Source organism: Henckelia pumila, unplaced genomic scaffold (genome assembly GCF_033568475.1).
Source record: "Henckelia pumila isolate YLH828 unplaced genomic scaffold, ASM3356847v2 CTG_429, whole genome shotgun sequence".
Classification (NCBI taxonomy): Eukaryota; Viridiplantae; Streptophyta; class Magnoliopsida; order Lamiales; family Gesneriaceae; genus Henckelia; species Henckelia pumila.
In genome coordinates, this window is record NW_027331826.1 from 3482562 (window position 1) to 3499884 (window position 17323).

At 39.7% G+C, this 17323-nt stretch overlaps 1 pseudogene; it reads right to left on the reverse strand.

Moving 5' to 3' along the window:
• The window catches only part of LOC140871186 (uncharacterized), a 36824-nt pseudogene extending 19828 nt beyond the window's left edge, over positions 1-16996 (reverse strand).
• Between the last annotated feature and the right edge of the window lie 327 nt (positions 16997-17323).

A 17323-nucleotide genomic window follows, 5' to 3' on the forward strand; every position in this document is an offset into this window, starting at 1 on the left:
CTGATTGAAGGAAAGCTTGTTCATCAGTTCCAGGGAGATACAAGAAGCGCAGAGAAATCTGTGTGGTGTCCAATAATCTCGCTTCGAGATTGAAGGTAAAATTTAATAATAGTTATTTAATTTTACACACACAAATAATTTAATCGTTAAACGGTTGATACTCACACTATGGAATTGTTCCATAATAAAATTTTTAAACTTCCGCTGCACCGGGTATCAATCGTGATTGATCTGAACGCCAGTTTTCCAACAGTGGTATCAGAGCCAGGTTGCTCAGATCAAACGATTAAATTAATCGATTGTACAAAAAAAAAATTTTTGAGTCTTGGTTTTTTAAAACAAATAAATATTTTAAATAAAAAATAAATTTTTTTTTCGGGCAAAACCCGGGCAGCGATTGGATCGCTGCCCGGTGGGGCAGCGACGGTCGCTGCCCCGGGCGGCGCTCGTCGCCGCCCAGGGGCGGCGCCAGGCGCCTCCAGGGCAGCGATTGTCGCTGCCCTAAAGGGGCAGCCGGGCTGCCCCGGCCCGCGCCCACGGGTGCGGGCCGGCCCGGGAGTGTCCCGGGCGGCCCGCGGGAAAAATTATTAATTTTATTTAAATTAATTTTAATGTGTTAAAATTTTATTTTTGGTCCGGTCAAAAATTGTTTTTGATTGGTTCACGAGGCATCGGATCGAATTGTTCGAGTCCGAAAATTTTAAAATTGATTTTTGGATAAATTTGAATTTTTGGAAAATTTTAATATTTTATCCTTAAATTGAATTTTGAAATCAATTATTTTTGGTACAATTGATGATAAGATTTGATCTTATGTATATATTAAGTAAAATATGATTTTATCTATAAAATTAGATTCTGTAGATAAAATATGATTTTATTTAATAAAAGGTAAAATATGATTTTATATGTAAAATATGATTTTATATATAAAATATGATTTTATCCTGTTTAAATTTAAATTGCCATATGCATGATATCCAATAAATTAATTTTGAATTAAATGTTATTGGATAAGGATGATCGATTGCCATGACCAATTTTGTAGGTGTATGTTAGGAATTTACACTTGTTTTATTGTTGTTGGTTTTATTAATGGGCCTGGTTTATGGCCCAATATGAATGTCATATGTAATAAAAGTGGGCTTGGTTTATGGCCCGTTCCCACCCCTAAAATGTATCCCCTACTTGTCATTGCTATTTATTGTAACATTAGATTTAGTGGGAGATCAAGATTTGAAGATGGTGGGCCCAGCAGACAATAAAGACGAAGAAATGTAAATTGGAAGCTAATGTAATAGGATTGCATTGCATACTGCATATTACCTAGGATTGGACTAAGACTAGTGATTGGCAACCACGAGTCAATTAGAAATGGAATCGATCATCCTATATATAATATATGATATTATGATTGTATGCATGTTTTAGACATAATTGCGTGAATCCGGCAAGCATGCAATAATTTGAAATTGATGAGACAAATTTTTTATAATTAAAAATCCCTCATTTTAAATATGATTTAAAATTGATATCAAGATAAATAAAGGAAATTTAAATTTGTTTAAATATTCCTACCTTCCATCAACGGTCAATGTATGAGATGCTACCCGCGGATACGGTCCGGCTCATATTATTGGGGGGGCCCGTTCGTCGGAAAGCTGTACATTGGATCGACAAATGTTGTAAGTTGGGTGGAACTCCCATGGGATCGGCTCATATTATTGGGGGATCCACATGGCGATCGTCCATCACAACTTAATATTGATGGGTCATCTTGACATGTCACTTTAAACGGCGTCATATTATTGGGCTTTTATTGGACATGAGGTAAACACATGGGGGTTGCTTTGGAAGCAATTGGGCTCTACCTTTTGAGAATTATGGTTGGCTGATATTATTCGGGACCATAAGTTTGTCAATTGGACTCCATGTTCTCACTAAGGAAAAAGTTTCCCGTTTTCACTAGAGGGTAGTGAAATCGTTAAAATAGTGGGAGTGAGATTCATAAAATTAAATTCGCCTATTTTATGTCTTAGTAAATTGCTTAAACAATCATTGATATATGTCTGTTTTTCTTTTCAGTATTTCATACAATGAATTCGCGTAATCCATTATTCTCGATCCTCGAACAAAACAAGTTAACTGGCGCAAACTATACGGAATGGTTCCGGAAGTTGAAGATTATCTTGACTTCGGAGAAGATGCTCTACGTGTTAGAGAAATCACCTCCGAAGGAAACACCAGCTGACGTAAGTCCGGAGGAATTGGCCAAACTTGATGCATGGTGGGACCATGACATCAAGACCAAATGCTATATGCAAGCCTCGATGTCTGATGAACTCCAGAGGCGATTTGAGGACACCGTGAATGCTGCTGACATTCACGCTCAACTCAAGGAACTTTTTGGGGCTCAATCGAGGGCTGAAAGGTTCGCAACTGTTAAGGAGCTGATGACGTGTCGCATGCGTGAAGGGACTTCGGTCCGTGATCATGGGGTACGAGTGATTTGGCTCATACAAAAGTTAGCGACCCTTGATTTGGTGTTGGAGCATGAACTCAACGTGGATTTACTGCTTCTGTCTCTTCCTTCTTCGTTTGACGGATTTGTGGTAAATTTTAATATGAACAAGATAGAGGCCACCCTTGAAGAGATGGTCAATATGCTTGTGACATATGAATCCACACTTAAGAAGGATAAGCCAGCTTTCTTGGTGGGCTCCTCATCTTCTGCTAAGAAGGGGCCAAGTATGAAGGGCAAGAAACGTTCTGCCCCACCCAAGAAAGTCGAGCCCGAGAAGAAGCACAAGACAAAGGCTTCAAACAATGGAAAATCCAAGGATGTTTGCCATTACTGCAAGAAGCCCGGTCATTGGAAGCGCAACTGCAAGGAATATCTAGAGCAGTTGGGAACTGCAAAGGGTATGTTCTATATTGAAATAAACATTTCACTTAATACTACTTCTTGGGTATTGGATACCGGATGTGGATCTCACATTTGCAATGATTTGCAGGTGATGACAAGAAGTCGCAGGCTTAGAATGGGTGAGACCCAGCTGAGGCTCGGGAATGGTTCCAGAGTTGAAGCTACAGCCATTGGAGATGTTTGTTTAATTTTGCAGAACGGTTTTAAGTTATTTTTAAGAGATGTTTTATTTGTTCCGGATTTAATTAAAAACATTATTTCTGTTTCTATGCTAGATAGAGATGGTTATTCTTGCAATTTTGTGAATGAGATTTGCAATATTTACAAGAATGAATGTTTGATTGGAAATGGACAACTTGAAAACGATCTATACAACTTAAAACTAAAAGACGTTCCAATAAATTATATTGATAAACCGGCGACAACAAACAAAAGGATAATCGATAGTCAAAACCCGGCGAACCTTTGGCATGCTAGGCTAGGTCATATTTCCTCAAGGAGGATGAACAAGCTAGTGGGAGAGGGCATGTTTGATATGTCTGATATTAACTCTCTACCTACTTGTGAATCCTGTCTAAAAGGAAAAATGACTAAATCTCCTTTTAAGGGGAAGCCTGAGCGTAGTCAAAATCTGTTGGATTTGATCCATACAGATTTTTGTGGACCATTTAGAGTTGGGACTCAATATGGCCACACCTACTTCATTACCTTTACTGACGATTATTCAAGGTATGGGTATTTATATTTAATGAAATATAAGTCTGAAGAATTTGAAAAGTTCAATGAATTCAAGGTTGAAGTAGAAAACAAGCTAGGTAAAAGTATTAAAGCACTTCGATCGGATCGAGGTGGAGAATACTTAAGTACCGAGTTTTTGGACTATCTAAAAGAGAATGGGATTCTCTCTCAGTGGACTCCTCCTATGACACCACAGCTGAATGGTGTATCGGAGCGTCGTAATCGAACTTTGTTGGACATGGTTCGATCCATGATGAGCTTCACTGAGCTTCCACCTTCGTTTTGGGGCTATGCGCTTGAAACGGCGGTATTGTTGTTGAACAACGTCCACACTAAAGCAGTGGACAAAACACCATACGAGTTATGGAATGGCAAAGCTCCTAAGTATTCGTACTTGAGGATTTGGGGATGTCCTGCTTACGTGAAGCGGACAGTGGGAGATAAGTTGGATAGTCGATCCAGCTTATGTTATTTTGTAGGGTATCCGAAGAATTCAATCGGATATTATTTCTATTATCCTGCTGAAACAAAGGTGTTTGTTTCTAGGAATGCCACCTTCTTGGAGAAGGAGTTCTTATTGGATAAGAAAGGCGAGATGATGGAACTCGAATAAGTTCGAGAAGAACCCGAAATACAAAATAACGATCCTACGCCTCAGGAACCATTACTGGACACGCCTGAACCTAGAAGATCCGAGAGGACTTCTAGACCTCCTGTTCGATATGGTCTTCTTCTTGAAGGGGATCAAGATGAACCCGACATTGGATGTGATCCAAGAAACTTCAAGGAAGCAATTTCTGATGCGGATTCAAATTTATGGCTTGAAGTTATGCAGTCTGAATTGGATTCAATGCATACAAACCAAGTTTGGTCTTTAGTAGATCCTCCTGATGGAATTGTTCCAATAGGGTGTAAATGGATTTACAAGAGAAAGCTTGGGCCTGATGGTAAGGTATTGACCTACAAGGCGCGATTGGTGGCGAAAGGTTACACTCAAAGACAAGGAGTTGACTATGATGAAACCTTTTCACCAGTTGTAATGTTCAAGTCCATAAGAATCCTTATTGCCATAGCTGCATGGTATGACTATGAGATATGGCAAATGGATGTGAAGACTGCTTTTCTTAATGGAGACATTAAGGAAGAAATCTATATGAAGCAGCCAGAGGGGTTCACATCCATGGGAAGCGAGCATAAGGTATGCAAGCTTCAGAGATCAATTTATGGTCTAAAACAAGCATCAAGAAGTTGGAACCAGAAATTTGATGAAACAATAAAAGATTTTGGTTTCATCAAGAACCCGGAGGAACCGTGCGTGTACAAGAAAGTAGTTAAGGATGCTGTGACATTCTTAGTACTTTATGTTGATGACATCCTACTCATTGGGAATGATGTAGGGATGTTACAGTCAACAAAGATATGGTTATCAGGTAGATTCTCGATGAAGGATTTGGGTGAGGCATCCTACATTCTTGGGATACAGATCTATAGAGATAGATCTAAGAGAATGATAGGACTCACTCAATCAACCTACATCGACACCATATTGAAACGGTTTTCAATGGATGGGTCCAAGAGAGGACATCTACCCATGTGTCATGGAGTTTCTTTATCCAAGTCTATGTGTCCCAAGACTGATGCAGAGATAGAGAATATGACACATGTACCATATGCGTCAGCTATAGGTAGTATCATGTATGGGATGATATCTACCAGACCGGATGTAGCATTTGCTCTGAGTGTCACGAGCAGATATCAGGCTAATCCTGGTCAAATGCATTGGAAAGCCGTGAAGGACATTCTTAAGTACTTACGAAGGACTAAGAATATGTTCATGGTATATGGAGGACGAGATCTGAAATTGGAAGGCTATACCGACTCTAGCTTCCAAAGTGACGTGGATGACTCGAAGTCAACCTCTGGATTTGTGTTCATGCTCAATGGCGGTGCTGTCTCTTGGAAGAGTTCCAAGCAGGACATCACAGCGGATTCCACCACTGAGGCTGAATACATTGCAGCATCAGCTGCTGCTAAAGAGGCCGTTTGGATGAGGAAGTTCGTCCAAGAGTTGGGCGTCATTCCTGAATTTGTTGGTCCAGTCCCGGTGTACTGTGACAACACGGGTGCCGTTGCTCAAGCAAAGGAACAAAGGTCTCATCAAAGATCCAAACACGTACTGAGGAAATACCACATCATCCGGGAGATTGTGGAAAGAGGAGACATCACTGTCGAACGAGTGGCCTCTGCAGACAATATCGCTGATCCGCTTACTAAGCCCTTGCCAGGACCATTGTTTGACAAACATCGCGAAGCAATGGGTCTACGTAGTATGACTAGTTGGCTATAGGGCAAGTGGGAGATTGAAAGAGTGGGTGCCCAGTGAGCCAACTTGTGGCTATGGGCTTTGATGACTCTTTGTACAAACGATCTTTTGTTTAATATAATTTACACTTTTATTAATGACAATGACTTTATCTTTCTTCATATTGTTATATTATGATATACTATTGTTGTTTTGATAAAGACCTTGAATATACTATAGTGTATGTAAGATGTGGTAGAACATGGGGATGTCTATCATGAAATACATCTTATAGTCACTGTATATTCTAAACTGTTCCTAGTCGATTGAGCCGTCCGATAATAAGGATAAGGATCGCTCGAGTTTGAGACTAGCATTTGCGATGCGGAGTACCACGTTTCATTGGTAGGGAACATGGAGATGTTCGAAGCATGCAAATGGATATTCATAGGATGAATAATCGAACTACCCTATCCGGACTTTCCAAGTGGTTATCACTTATCGAGTGGATAAAGTCCGCGGTTTTGGTTGTACACCATTAGTCCTTACTACTTGAAACATCATGGAGACTTTATATGCTAGTTCTGTGCTTTGACTCGTTTACCGACTCTATGGGGGTCATCAGGTGTCGGGATTGGGTACAGTTACAACACATATAGGAGGTGATGCATTGTTGTCAAGGATTCACCACATACTTGCGAGTGTGGATATCCTATGCGATCTGAGGAGATATTAGTGTGACGAATCTCTGGCCAGAGTACTTGATGTGATTTAAGAAATGGTTTCTTAGTAGCACATGCGATGTCACTAATTTGATCTTCAAGATGTATTGCATAGTTATCGAATCTTGAGCGACTCTCGATATACCAATGGTTGTTGATTCGATCGGGATATATGGATGAAGGGACCGTACTGTACGCGAACCAAAATCTACTGGTTCTTGTAGGCACTATCAGTGATACCTAGGGAATCATGGGGCGATGTTGCTAGGCGCTTTACCATGATTCGTTGGGCAAGTCGGAAATCGTTGTTTCGAGTCACAAGGAGTTGTGAGCCCACGGCTAGCTGTATCCCTGAACCATTGAGGGTCACACAGTGTAATAGAGTTTTAATCCCCGTTGAGATAGTTAAATTTAAAGAGTTAAATTTAATGAATAAAGAAGTTGGACTTCTTAAATAAGAGTAAGGGAGTAGGATTTCCTAAAATGACATAGGGATGTACATTTTTGGAAACCACTGAATTCGGATTCAGGAAAATTTATCTTGACTTTAAAATGTGCAGAAATGGTTTCTGTGCACATTGGTAAAATCGGTTTATCAATCGGAGTCACGATGAATTTTATATTAATTTCTGAACATGCGGGCTTTGCTTGTCGGGCCTCAACTTATGACTAATGGGCCCTAAGGTGTTAGTGGCCTGCATTATAAATAAGTTATTGCAGTACAGAAATTAGACACAACAGGTCATAATTTGAGACAGTTTTTCAAAAACCCTAGCCTCCTCTCTCTCAAAGTGGCCGAACACCCTCCCTCTCTGTCTGAGAAATTCCGGTCTGTGATTTTGAATTGCAGTCTGGAATAGCGAATCAAATTCGTTTATTCTCTTCGCAGAAAACTTCTGATAGATTTTCTAGTGCAATCTATCAGAGGGATTAAACCTCCATTCGTGGACCTGATTGAAGGAAATCTTGTTCATCAGTTCCAGGGAGATACAAGAAGCGCAGAGAAATCTGTGTGGTGTCCAATAATCTCGCTTCGAGATTGAAGGTAAAATTTAATATTAGTTATTTAATTTTACACACACAAATAATTTAATCGTTAAACGGTTGATACCCACACTATGGAATTGTTCCATAATAAAATTTTTAAACTTCCGCTGCACCGGGTATCAATCGTGATTGATCTGAACGCCAGTTTTCCAATAGTTCAGTGATGCTAATCCGATGGAGAAACTTTTAAAACGATTCCAGTCATTCAAACCACCGAAGTTGCAAGGAACAGAGAATGCTATAGAGTGTGAGAACTGGCTGGAAGATATTGAGCAGTTATTTGAGTCTATTGATTATACAGATGATCGTCGTGTGAGATTGATAATTCATCAACTGCATGGCCTTGCCAAGAGTTGGTGGATAGCGACGAAGAGAGCACTGGAAAACCAAGGTACTGTTATTACCTGGTCTGTATTTCGAACTGCTTTCTATCAGCGTTTCTTTCCTGTGTCTTATCGCAAGGACAAAGGAGCAGAGTTTGCAAGTTTGCAATAGGGACAATTGAATATTGAAGAATATGTTGCCAAATTCACTAGCCTATTGAAGTTTGCACCACATATCGTTGTTAGTGATGAAGCTCAAGACGATCAATTCATCAATGGCTTGAATCCTGAGGTGTTTACACTGGTGAATTCGGGAAGACCGAATACCTTTGCTGATGCTCTGAATCGAGCAAAGGGTGCTGAAGCAGGGATACTAAAACAACGAGGAGCACAGTTTGTGCCACAGCCAGTGAGACAACCACAAGAACAGCCACAGATTCCACAGCCACCTCGATTTGAAGCTGGAGGTAGCAGCAGTGGAAAGAAAAATTTCTTCAAGGGTAAGAGCAAACAGTTCAAGAGATCAGGTTGTGGTAGATCTTCTAGTTCTAGTGGATCCCGACAGTCTAGAGCTGGACAGAAGTCTGATGTATATTGCACCAAATGTGGAGGTCGCCATACTGATGAACAATGCCGAGGTGTGTTTGGAAGCTGCCACATTTGCAACAAGATGGGACACTTTGCAAGAGTGTGTCCACAATGAGGATCTGAAGGTGCACAGGGTGCAGGAGCATCGAGACCGGTGGGTCAATCTACATCTTCAGTTCACTCTTTTCAACCACAGCCTGCAGCACCGAGTAGAGGAGGAGGTCAGACGGTGAATCAACCTCCAAGGCAACAAGCAAGGGTGTTTGCATTGACTGAGGAGCAAGCACAAGCGGCACCAGATGATGTGATTGCAGGTAACTGTTCTCTTTATGGTTATCCTGCTTATGTATTATTTGATACTGGTGCGTCGCATACTTTTATATCTGAGCAGTTTGTTGCATTGCATTCATTACCTGTTGAGCCCTTAGCTACTGTTGTATCTATTTCATCACCTCTGGGTCGAGGTATTGTATCAGTGAAGTCTGTACGAAATTGTATATTACAGTGTGAGGGGCATGAGATTGAGCTTGATTGTATTGTACTCGGTTTGTCTGATTTTGATTGCATAATCGGTATTGATATGCTAACCAAGTACAGAGCTACAGTAGACTGTTTTCAGAAGATTGTGAAGTTCAGACCTGATATGGCTGATGAATGGAAATTTTATGGTAAGGGATCAAGATCTAAAATTCCTTTGATATCTGTTCTTTCTATGACTGACTTGTTACAGAAAGGAGCAGAAGGATTTCTGATCTATGCTGTTGATGTATTGAAGACTAGTCCGACACTGACTGATATACCGGTGGTGAGTGAGTTTGCAGATGTATTCCCTAACGAGATTCCAGGACTGCCACCATATAGAGAGGTAGATTTCGGTATTGAATTGATGCCAGGTACACAGCCGATATCAAAAGCACCTTACCGTATGGCACCGATTGAATTGAAAGAACTGAAAGACCAACTCGAAGATTTGTTGGCCAAGGGTTATATCAGACCGAGCGTCTCTCTGGGGTGCTCCGGTATTGTTTGCTAGAAAGAAGGACGGATCGATGAGACTATGTATTGACTACCAGAAATTGAACAAAGCAACGGTAAAGAATCGCTATCCTTTACCTCGTATCGATGATTTATTTGATAAATTGCAGGGATCGTCAGTATATTCGAAGATTGATTTGCGATCCGAATATCATCAACTGAGGGTTAGAGACGAAGATATTTCTAAGACTGCATTTAGAACCAGGTATGGCCATTATGAATTTATAGTCATGCCTTTTGGTCTAACGAATGCACCAGCAGTTTTTATGGGATTGATGAATAGGGTATTTCAAAGATATCTAGATGATTTTGTGATCATATTTATCGATGATATCTTGATTTATTCTAAGAATATGTGTGAACATGCTGATCATCTCCGAATTGTATTGAGAACTTTTTAAGCGTGCTTGACTTGGAGCAATTATAGGATGGGTGACCCCCTGGGAAGTTTTCCAGGGTGCGTGTGAGTGAGGACATAAGCACGCTGAAAAGACCCGTCTTGATACAGTGAGGCGTTACAAATGGTATCAAAGACGACCTCTCTTAGTACGGTATGGTTCGGGGACGAACCAAGCGGAAGCTGGTGGGCATGTGACGCCCGGGGCTGAAGAGGCAGGGAGTGATCGCCGGTGCCAAGAGGTTGCACGGACAATGAGCGGCTCCTGGTAGGCTTCTAGGCGGAGGGAGACATGGATGAACCGATCTCGTGCCGGAATGAGAGGGGATTCTGAGACTGTGTAGGTATGGGACTATATAGTTGAGGAGGGCTTAAAAGATTTCATATGTACTGCTCATATCAAGAAGGTGCATCTTCTTTTCGGAAGCTCATCACATAAGAACTCCAAAGTTAAGCGTGCTTGACTTGGAGCAATTATAGGATGAGTGACCCCCTGGGAAGTTTTCCAGGGTGCGTGTGAGTGAGGACATAAGCACGCTGAAAAGACCCGTCTTGATACAGTGAGGCGTTACATGAAAGGAGTTTTGTTGAACTGAAGAAGAGATTGACTACTGCGCCAGTGTTGACAATCCCTAAAGGTACTGGTGATTTTGTTGTTTATTGTGATGCTTCTCACCAGGGTTTGGGATGTATTTTTATGCAGAAAGGACATGTTGTTGCTTATGCTTCTCGACAACTGAAACCACATGAGGTTAGGTATCCGATTCATGATCTTGAATTGGCTGCTATCGTTTTTGCATTGAAGATTTGGAGACATTATTTATACGGCGAGAAGTTTGAAATCTTTTCTGATCATAAAAGTCTGAAGTATCTATTCTCACAATCTGAATTGAACATGAGACAACGACGATGGCTTGATTTATTGAAGGATTTTGATTGTGAAATCAAATACTATCCGGGAAAATCTAACGCAGCAGCAGATGCCCTAAGTAGAAAAGTATGTGCTCTATCTTTATCTACTATCGGTGTATCTAATTTGATTGAGAATTATTGTGTTTCTGGGTATGTATTTGAGACAGATAGAAGGCCGATGAGAATGTATGCAATCAGTGCTGAGCCAGAGTTATTGATTCGTATCAAAGAAGCACAGAAAGCTGATCAAAGTGTACAGAAATCGATTGAAATGATCAAATCAGGACATCAGTCTGAGTACAAGGTTAGTGATGACGATATCTTGTATGTGAATAACCGAATAGTTGTTCCTAATATTACAGATTTGAGACAGAATATACTGAAAGAAGCCCATTGTAGTCGCTTTAGTGTTCACCCTGGAGGCAGAAAGATGTACAACGACTTGAAGAGTCAGTACTGGTGGAAGCAAATGAAGTCTGATGTGACTGAATTTGTATCTAAATGTTTGAATTGCCAACAGGTGAAAGCTGAAAGAAAGAAACTGGGTGGCTTATTACAGAGTTTATCAATTCCTGAATGGAAATGGGATCACATTTCCATGGACTTTGTAACGAGGTTACCGCGATCATCTCGAGGGTGCGATGCTATTTGGGTGATCATCGACAGGTTGACAAAATCTGCGTGCTTTATTCCTTATCGAATGACTTATCGTCATGATCAAATGGCGGATCTTTATATTCGAAAAGTGGTAAGACTTCATGGTGTACCAAAGTCGATTGTATCTGACCGAGATCCGAGGTTTACTTCGCACTTTTGGCATAGCCTACAGGAAGCTCTAGGTACGCGTTTACATTTGAGTACTGCTTACCATCCTCAAACCGACGGTCAATCTGAACTAACAATTCAGACGCTTGAGGATATGCTTAGAGCTGTAGTACTTGATTTTGGTGTTACATGGCAAAATTCTATACCACTCGTGGAATTTTCTTATAACAACAGTTATCAGACGAGTATAGAGATGGCACCATTCGAAGCATTATATGGGAAGAAATGTCGATCGCCGCTGTATTGGGATGATATTTCTGAGGTACCTGAGTTAGGACCTGATATGATCAGACAGATGACTGAGAAGGTGAAACTGATACAGCAGAGAATGAGAACAGCACAGCACAGACAGACCAGATATGCAAATGTACGACAACGGCCGTTATCTTTTGATCAGGGGGATAGAGTGTTTCTGAAGATTTCACCGTTCAGAGGCACCGTTCGATTTGGTAAACGAGGGAAATTATCTCCGAGGTATATTGGGCCGTATGAGATTCTCGAGAAGATAGGCAATCTAGCTTATCGACTCGCTCTTCCTATGTCTTTATCTGGAATACATGATGTCTTTCATGTATCGATGTTGAGGAAGTACATATCTGATGCATCTCATGTGATTCACTCCGATGAAGCTGAATTGGATGACACTCATAGCTATTTCGAGCAACCTATTCAGATTCTTGATAGAAAGACGAAGCAACTCCGAACGAAGACCATTCCATTGGTGAAGATTCAATGGAGTCGACACGGAGTTGAAGAAGCGACTTGGGAAGTCGAAGAAGATATGAAGCAACGATTTCCTTACTTATTTCATTGATGTGAGTTCTTATTCAGTTTTCAGTTATTTTTATTCTTATGAGCATGCGGACTGCATATCTATATTGTTTATGAATTCGAGGACGAACTCATATCTTAGTGGGGGAGAAATGTAAGGCCCGGGATTAATTAGAGATTAATCTGAATTTATTTAATTTTAATCCGAGTATATTTAATTTGGGAATATTTAGAGTTTTGATTTAAATTCTAATATTCTTAAATTATTTAGGATTGAAATTGAATTAAAATAAGGGCCGAGGACCAAATTGCAATTATTGAAGAAATGAGGGGCTAAATTGCAATTAGGATTTAAAGTTATCAGATATTAAATTGAATACTCAGCTTATGCACGTGTATGAAGGAGAATTTTCAGAAAAATAAGAACAGAGCTCGATTTCTTCCATTTTTCTTTGAGTTTTTGATCTTCAAACCCTTATAACTTTTGCTCCGGGTATCCGATTTTGATTCCGAAAAGTGTTCTGGAATCCTTACAACAAGGGCTTCGATTTGGTGTAAGATTTTATATATTTTAGCATGGTTTGAATTTCGAAAATTGATAGATATCAGATATTGAGTTTTCGGTGATGTTTTGAGTTGTGTATTGCATCTAGTTTCGACACCGGATCAAAGTTGAATGCTTGAAAGGATTGATTATGATTTGTAGCATGTATCTTGACAAGTATAGCTGCTGATATGTTGTTTTATGGCTGAGTTTTATAAGATATATGCTGATATATGAGTTGAGTTACAAGTTTCGAAGTCGGGAATTACGTCGGTTACCGATTTTGAATCGCTACGTCGTTTAATCGAGTTTTGGAACTGTTTTGATAGCCAAATTCTGAGTTGATGTTGTTATTGAGATGTTATCAATGTTAAAGAATGGGTCTTGTTCAATTTCAGTCACGTTTGGAAGGCCAACAACACGAGACGCCGACTTTGAATCGAAGAAAGTTGATTGAGGTTTGAAATGGTTTTGATTGATGAAATCTTGATGGTTTTGGTTTGTTTCTGACATGATAGATTGATATGAAGTTTGATATGTGTATTTTGATTGTATCTTTCAGATTTGAAGAGTTCAGAATCGAATTAAACGAAGGTATAATGACGACATCGCGAAGTAGGGACTTTGAAACTCAAGAACGATTATCTTTGAGTTGGCCCGCAAAAATCACATACTTGTTTATGTTTTGATTTGATTGTGGTGTTGTAGATCCATCTCAGGTAGTGGATCTTTAAATTTGAGTTGATATGATGTTATATCGAATTGATTCTAAGCCAAGGTTGCGGTTAACCTTATTTGCGAGTCGTTTACGAATTCGTTAGATGGATATCCATGTCAAGATCATTTATGAATCTTGATGGCTTCGAAGTTATATGAATCAATTCGTATTTAAAGCGTTTGAGTACTCTATTTGTTGAGTTGAGTTTTAAATAGAGTTAATATGATTTATTTAACGCTTTCGATATGTTGGTTATACTGAGATTTGTATCTCACCGGAGTTTATCCGGCTGTTGTCTTGTTTTGTATGTGTTCATGACAACAGAGAGGGCAGGAGCTGATCATCGACGTCATTGACAGCTGGGAGAGAGTCTAACATGTGAGGACTTGGGTTGTAGATGATGTTTTGAATGTTAGAAGCAAGGAACTTTAGAACTTGTTGGTTTTGGAATACATGTATAAAACTTGAGATAGTTGTGTCGTTATCGTTATCGTTTCTTTAGCGACTTGGTTGATGTAATAAAATGCATGTATACTTGCTTGAGACTTTGTTAGATGTATAAATTTGTGTTTACATTAAAGGAAACAAGTTTTGGAGCTATCAATTGCCAAGTTTTGGAGCTGTCAAATGTGGGCAAGAATCTGCCCAGGGCTGTGCTCGAGCTGCAGAAAACAGCAGCCCGAGCGCAGCCCGGGGCAGAAAGTTCTGCCTCGAAATGGGCAGGGCGCGCCCGAGCGGCGCTTTTCAGCCGCTCGAGCGCAGCCTATTTTAAAAAAAAATTAAATAAATAAATTTTTTTTGTTTGTTACAGCTTCGGATGCTTGGTGATTGCTTATTCATTAATTGCCCTTAAGATTTGAGATTAGCAACCCGAGGCCCCACAAGATCAGAATAGTGATGACAATCAAACACAAACTCTACACGCTTCTCCCATTCCAATACGCCTCCGGAACAGATTTCCCATGAAACGCTGGAATTTTCATCTTAATGCTACTAATATTCCCATCCTCCTTATTGCCCTCCGTATATTTTCCTCGCACCGCTTCTCTTTTATGTCTACCCCCATGTACTCTTCTCTCCCCATCCCAATTCTCATCAAAACTCTCATCATCTTCAAAATCATTCCCCTTCCTACCTTTATTTTTTTTCCACTACCACTACTCTCCTCCAATTTACTCATCCGCTCATGAAGGGGTTCTAACTTCGATCTCATCACCCTAGTAAATTGCCCCATCAACGCCTCCATTTGAACCTTGGAAATTCCTTGGTTCATACTTTCACTAGCATCTTTATTAGGATTCATGGTACCTGTAAGAAAATCGTTAGTAATAAATTTCCTCACACAAGTTCTCACAGTTCACTCCAAACGAATCACTCAATCACTCTTTTTTTCACTCAAATTTATGGAGAGGCTTTGCTTTGTAGAATAAAATTCAAACCTTCAAGTTTAAAAACTTTTAGACGCCTGAAAATTGACTCACAAAGATTGCACAAACACAAATAAGAAATTTTATGGACAACTTGACTCTGACTTGCTTCATGGATGAATAAAGACAAAGGAATTGGCCACAAGCTACTTTTCTTCACTTTTTTTTTCAGATTTTCTGTCCCACTATTTTTCTTTTTGACTGATATTTTCTTTTTTTTTTGAATTTATAACTTTTAGCATAAGCACGAGACTTGGATAACAAGTTTGAAAGAAACGGCTTTGAAATTTGATATAAGATAGATGAAGAACGAAGAACGAAGGATGACGAATGACGAACACGAAGAACAGATGAAGATAAGATACTTACTTGATTCAAAACCTTGGCTTTTATACCAAATGATATGAATCTAGTTGTGTAAGATTAGCAAACACGATTACAATTTGAATCGCCACCTCTAATCAATAAACAAAAGATCCAAAGTTTTGCCCAATCTTTGAAACAAGTAAAATTGATAGAATTTTGGATTTCCACCTTTAATCGACGTGACAATTAACAACAGAAATCACGAAAATTGAAACCAAATAAAATCTTCAGATAACTTGTATCTGACAATCTTCAGTGAGAAACAATCGACAAACGTTTCCAAATAATTAAACTGAAAAAGTTTGATTTGAAGAGCAAAGCAAAACTTTGAATAAAATTCTTGAGAGAATTTCAATAATTTGTGTATAATTAAACCGATTGTGTGTTTTTTTTTCCAAATAATTAAACCGATTGTGTGTTTTTTTTTTCGAAAAAACCCGCTCGCTCGAGCAGATGTGCATGCTCGCTCAAGCGAGAAAGACTCTGCCTCGCACTTGCCCCTGCGCTTGCTCGAGCGGATGTGGATTCTTGCTCGAGCGAGAAACACTCTACCCGATGTTTTTTAATGCGATCGCTCGCTCGAGCGAGACTTGGTTGCGCTCGAGCGAGACCTCTTCTGCCTCAATGCTATTTTCTCCACCGTTTTTGACTCCCAACACTTCAGGAACACATAGGCAACTTCCAAATTGATCTTCAAGTGCTCCAAATCCCTCTTGATAATTTAACAACAACATTTGAAGTGCCTTCTTGAATTTGTTATCTTGACTCCTCGTGATTGGTCCTCGTGGCAACTCCAATGGATCTCGAACTCCCCTTGACACTCGATCCACATGTGAGCTATCCATTATCGCATCAGTTGGCGTCAATGGCAAGAAAATATCTTCAAGTGGTGTACATGTAAAGTTCATTGACGAGGTCAAATCTTTCAACTTTAATATTTCTTCCTCCTCCACTATCACTTTTGGCTCCTCTTCACATGAAGATTCCTCAAATAAAATTTCCTCTTGATCTGGCTCAAGTACGGTTGTAGGATCACATTCACATGCAAATTGATCAACACAAATCTCTTCATTCTCTTGGTTGATATCAGGAATAGATTGCATCAGAAGCTTCATTTGTTCATCCAAGAAACTCAAAGAATTGATGTGAGTTTCCGAAAATTTCTGGTTGATCTCTGACTGTTTATTAACAATGTCCTGCGACTGATTCAAAAATTCTTCAGAGTATGCTCCATTCTCCATGTTATGCTCAAGAGGTTGCTTTGAAAACTTTGGGTGGTGGGGTGTTGGAGTATATTGGTGACTCCAACCCTGCAGGAAATAATCCCAATGCCTATGGTAGTCGAAATCTGCCATATCATTTAACAAGTGCATAGCACTATCGTAATCTATGTAAAACAAGTGACTGCCAGTTGAATAAGATCCATAATCTACCAAACTCCTTGTTGTCGCATCCAAACCACCATAAAAAATTTGAACTAGAGTGTAGTTCGAAAAATCATGGCATCGAAATTTGTTTGCCAAATCATTGAATCTCTCCCAAGCATCATAGAAATTCTCTGAGTAATGCTGGCCAAACCTTGTGAATACCTGTCGATGATCCATCTCCAAGTACTTCACAAGTAAGAGAAAATAAAATTAAAATTAAAAATCGAACAAATGCAAGAAAAAAAAATGTCTAGT